The following is a 5,181-nucleotide window of genomic DNA, read 5'->3' as shown; positions in this document are numbered from 1 at the left end:
TTTTCAAAAATAAGTTCTTGGTGTTCATCTTGACATTCAAAGTGTTCTTGGTGTTCATCTTGACATTCATAGTGTTCTTGCATGCATCACATGTTTTGATCCAAAATTTTCATGCATTGAGTCTTTTTCATGTTTTTTCTCTTTCATCATTAAAAATTCAAAAAAAAAATATCTTTCCCTTTTTCTCTCTTAAAATTTCAAAAATTTGGATTGACTTTTTCAAAACTTTTTAAAATATAGTTGTTTCTTATGAGTCAAATCAAATTTTCAATTTAAAAATCTTATCTTTTTCAAAATCTTTTTCAAAAATTAAATCTTTTTCATTTTTTTTATTCATTTTCGAAAATTTTAAAAATATTTTTCAAAAAAATCTTTTTCTTAATTTTACATCATATTTTTGAAAATATCATCAACAATTAATGTTTTGATTCAAAAATTTCAAGTTTGTTACTTGTTAAGAAAGATTCAAACTTTAAGTTCTAGAATCATATCTTGTGATTTCTTGTGAATCAAGTCATTAATTGTGATTTTAAAAATGAAATCTTTTTCAAAACTAATTTCAATCATATCTTTTCAAAAATATCTTTTTATCTTATCTTTTTCAAATATCTTTTCTAACTTCATATTTTCTTATCTTTTAAAAATTTGATTTTCAAAATTTGTTTCAACTAACTAATTAACTTTTTGTTTGTTTCTTATCTCTTTCAAAACTACCTAACTAACTTCCCCTCTCTAATTTTCGAAAATACCCCCCTCTTTTTCAAAAATTCTTTTTAATTAATTAATTGTTTTCAATTTTTAATTTTAATTTTATTTCATTCCTAATTTTTGAAAATTACTAACCTTTTTCAAAAAACTATTTTCGAAATCTAACTTTAAATTTTAATTTTTAATTTTCAAAATTCCCTCTTCCATCTCCTTCTATTTATTTATTCATCTACTAACACTTCTCTTCACCCAAAAATTCGAACCCCTTATTCTCCTCTGAGTTCGAATTCTTCTCTTCTACATTCTTATCTTTTTTTCTTCTACTCACACAAGGGAACCTCTATACTCTGGTAAAAAGGATCCCTATTATTATTTTTCTGTGCCCTTCTCTTTCATATGAGCAGGAACAAGGACAAGAACATTCTTGTTGAAGCAGACCCTGAACCTGAAAGGACTCTGAAGAGGAAACTAAGAGAAGCTAAAATACAACAATCCAGAGATAACCTTACAGGAATTTTCAAATAGGAAGAGGAGATGGCAGCCGAAAATAATAATAATGTAAGGAGGATGCTTGGTGACTTCACTAATACTAATTCCAATTTACATGGAAGAAGCATCTCCATCCCTACCATTGGAGCAAACAATTTTGAGCTTAAACCTTAATTAGTTTCTCTGATGCAACAAAACTACAAGTTTCATGGACTTCCATCTGAAGATCCCTTTCAGTTCTTAACTGAATTCTTGCAAATCTGTGATACTGTTAAGACTAATGGAGTAGATCTTGAAGTCTACAGGCTCATGCTTTTTCCTTTTGCTGTGAGAGACAGAGTTAGAATATGGTTGGACTCTCAACCTAAGGATAGCCTGAACTCTTGGGATAAGCTGGTCAAGGATTTCTTAGCCAAGTTCTTTCCTCCCCAAAAGCTGAGTAAGCTTAGAGTGGATGTTCAAACCTTCAGACAGAAAGAAGGTGAATCCCTCTATGAAGCTTGGGAGAGATACAAGGAACTGACCAAAAAGTGTCCTTCTGACATGCTTTCAGAATGGACCATCTTGGATATATTCTATGATGGTCTGTCTGAATTAGCTAAGATGTCATTGGATACTTCTGTAGGTGGATCCATTCACCTAAAGAAAATACCTGTAAAAGCTCAAGAACTCATTGACATGGTTGCTAACAACCAGTTTATGTACACTTCTGAGAGGAATCCTGTGAGTAATGGGACGCCTCAGAAGAAGGGAGTTCTTGAAATTGATACTCTGAATGCCATATTGGCTCAGAATAAAATATTAACTCAGCAAGTCAATATGATTTCTCAGAGTCTGAATGGAATGCAAGCTGCATCCAACAGTACTCAAGAGGCATCTTCTGAAGAAGAAGCTTATGATCCTGAGAACACTGCAATAGCAGAGGTAAATTATATGGGTAAACCTTATGGGAACACCTATAACCCCTCATGGAGAAATCACCCAAATTTCTCATGGAAAGATCAACAAAAGCCTCAACAAGGGTTTAATAATGGTGGAAGAAACAGGTTTAGCAATAGCAAGCCTTTTCTATCATCCACTCAGCAACAGATAGAGAACTCTGAACAAAATACCTCTAATTTAGCAAACTTAGTCTCTGATCTATCTAAGGCCACTCTGAGATTCATGAATGAAACAAGGTCCTCCATTAGAAATTTGGAGGGACAAGTGGGCCAGCTGAGTAAGAAGATCACTGAAACCCCTCCTAGTGCTCTCCCAAGCAATACAGAAGAGAATCCAAAGAGAGAGTGCAAGGCCATTGATATAACAATCATGGCCGAATCCAAAGGGAAAAGAGAGGACGTGAATCCCAAGGAGGAAGACCTCCTGGGACATCCAGTGATCCATAAGGAGTTCCCCTCTGAGGAACCAAAGGAATCTGAGACTCATCTAGAGACCATGGAGATTCCATTGAACCTCCTTATGCCATTCATGAGCTCTGATGAGTATTCCTCTTCTGAAGAGAATGAGGATGTTACTGAAGAGCAAGTTGCCAAGTTCCTTGGTGCAATCATGAAGCTGAATGCCAATTTATTTGGTAAAGAGACTTGGGGAGATGAACCTCCCCTGTTCACCAATGAACAAAATGCATTGGATCAACTGAGACTGCCTCAGAAGAAACAGGATCCTGAAAAGTTCCTAATACCTTGTACCATAGGCACCATAACCTTTGAGAAGGCTCTATGTGACCTTGGGTCAGGAATAAACCTCATGCCACTCTCTGTAATGGAGAAACTTGGAATCTTTGAGGTGCAAGCTGCTAGAATCTCATTAGAGATGGCAGACAATTCAAGAAAAGAGGCTTATGGACAAGTAGAGGACATGCTAGTAAAGGTTGAAGGCCTTTACATCCCTGCTGATTTCATAATCCTAGACACTAGGAAGGATGAGGATGAATCCATCATCCATGGAAGATCCTTCCTAGCCACAGCAAGAGCTGTGATTGATGTTAACAGAGGTGAACTAGTCCTTCAATTGAATGAGGACTCCCTTGTGTTTAAAACTCAAGGTCACTTTTCTGTAAACATGGAAAAGAGGCACAGTAAGCTTCTCTCAAAACAGAGTCAACCAGAGCCCCCACAGTCAAACTCTAAGTTTGGTGTTGGGAGTCTATAAAATTGACCTGATCACCTGTGTGGCTCCATGAGAGCCCACTGTCAAGCTATTGACATTAAAGAAGCGCTTGTTGGGAGGCAACCCAATTTTTATTTATCTAATTTTATTTTTATTTTTATTGTTCTTTCATGTTTTATTAGGTTCATGATCATGTGGAGTCATAAAATAAATAGAAAAATCAAAAACAAAATCAAAAACAGCAGAAGAAAAATCACACCCTGGAGGAAGGGCTTACTGGCGTTTAAACGCCAGTAAGGAGCATCTGGCTGGCGTTCAACGCTAGAACAGAGCATGGATCTGGCGTTGAACGCCCAAAACAAGCGGCATCCTGGCGTTTAGATGCCAGGAATGCACATTGAGGAAAGCTGGCGCTGAACGCCAGAAACAAGCATAGAACTGGCGTTCAACGCCAGAAACAAGCATAGAACTGGCGTTCAACGCCAGAAACATGCTGCATCTGGGTGCTGAACGCCCAGAACAAGCACCAATTCGGCGTTTAAACGCCAGAATTGCATGCAAAGGCATTTTACATGCCTAATTGGTGCAGGGATGCAATTCCTTGACACCTCAGGATCTTTGGACCCCACAGGATCATCTCAGCATCTGTGGACCCCACAGGATCCCTACCTACCTTCACTCATACTCTTCCCTCTTCTCAATGTTCATCCTCTCTTCCCAATAAACACCCTTACCCAAAACCCTTCACCAATCACCTCAAGCTCTCTTCCCTATCACCCATTCACTACTCACATCCATCTACTATTCCCCATAAACCCCACCTACCTTCAAAATTCAAAATCATTTTCCCACCCAAACCCACCCTAAATGGCCGAACCTAACCCCTCTCCCTCCACTATATAAACCCCTCCATTCTTCTTCATTTTCACACAACACAACCCTCTCTTCCTCTTCTTGGCTGAAACATAACCTCTCTCCCTCTCCTCCATTTCTTGTTCTTCTTCATCTCTTCTTTCTTCTCTTGCTCGAGGGCGAGCTATATTCTAAGTTTGGTGTGGTAAAAGCATAAGCTTTTTGTTTTTCCATTACCATTGATGGCACCTAAGACCGGAGAATCCTCTAGAAAAGGGAAAGGAAAGACAAAAGCTTCCACCTCCGAGTCATGGGAGATGGAAAGATTCATCTCCAAAGCCCATCAAGACCACTTCTATGATGTTGTGACCAAGAAGAAGGTGATCCCCGAGGTCCCTTTCAAACTCAAGAAAAATGAGTATCCGGAGATCCGACATGAAATCCATAGAAGAGGTTGGGAAGTTCTAACAAACCCCATCCAACAAGTCGGAATCCTAATGGTTCAAGAGTTCTATGCTAATGCATGGATAACTAGGAACCATGATCAAAGTAAGAACCCGAACCCAAAGAATTATCTCACCATGGTTCAGGGAAATTACTTAGATTTTAGTCCGGAAAATGTGAGGTTGGCATTCAACTTGCCAACAATGGAAGAGAACGCACGCCCCTACACAAGGAGAGTCAACTTTGATCAAAGGTTGGACCAAGTCCTCATGGACATATGTGTGGAAGGAACTCAATGGAAGATTGACTCAAAAGCAAAAACGGTTCAACTGAGAAGACTGGACCTTAAGCCTATAGCTAGAGAATGTTTGAAGTTCATTCAACGCTCAATCATTCCCACTAGCAACCAGTCTGAAGTTACTATAGACCGGGCCATCATGATCCATAGCATCATGATTGGAGAAGAGGTGGAGGTTCATGAGATTATACCTCAAGAACTCTACAAGGTGGCTGACAAGAACTCCACTGTGGCATAGAGGGATTGACATAGAGGGAGATATCCTCATTGATGAGGAC

At 38.5% G+C, this 5,181-nt stretch overlaps 1 non-coding gene across 1 annotated transcript; it reads right to left on the bottom strand.

The window, feature by feature from the left end:
- Positions 1–1,638: 1,638 nt before the first annotated feature.
- On the bottom strand, positions 1,639–1,746 carry LOC112746319 (small nucleolar RNA R71). The gene has a single exon (XR_003174210.1). It is a non-coding gene; the product is annotated as a small nucleolar RNA R71 (small nucleolar RNA).
- Between the last annotated feature and the right edge of the window lie 3,435 nt (positions 1,747–5,181).

The sequence above is a fragment of the Arachis hypogaea genome, chromosome 14, assembly GCF_003086295.3.
Source record: "Arachis hypogaea cultivar Tifrunner chromosome 14, arahy.Tifrunner.gnm2.J5K5, whole genome shotgun sequence".
Taxonomy (NCBI): domain Eukaryota; kingdom Viridiplantae; phylum Streptophyta; class Magnoliopsida; order Fabales; family Fabaceae; genus Arachis; species Arachis hypogaea.
Note: the sequence above shows the minus strand (reverse complement) of the source record. Positions and strands in the feature narration are given on the sequence as shown.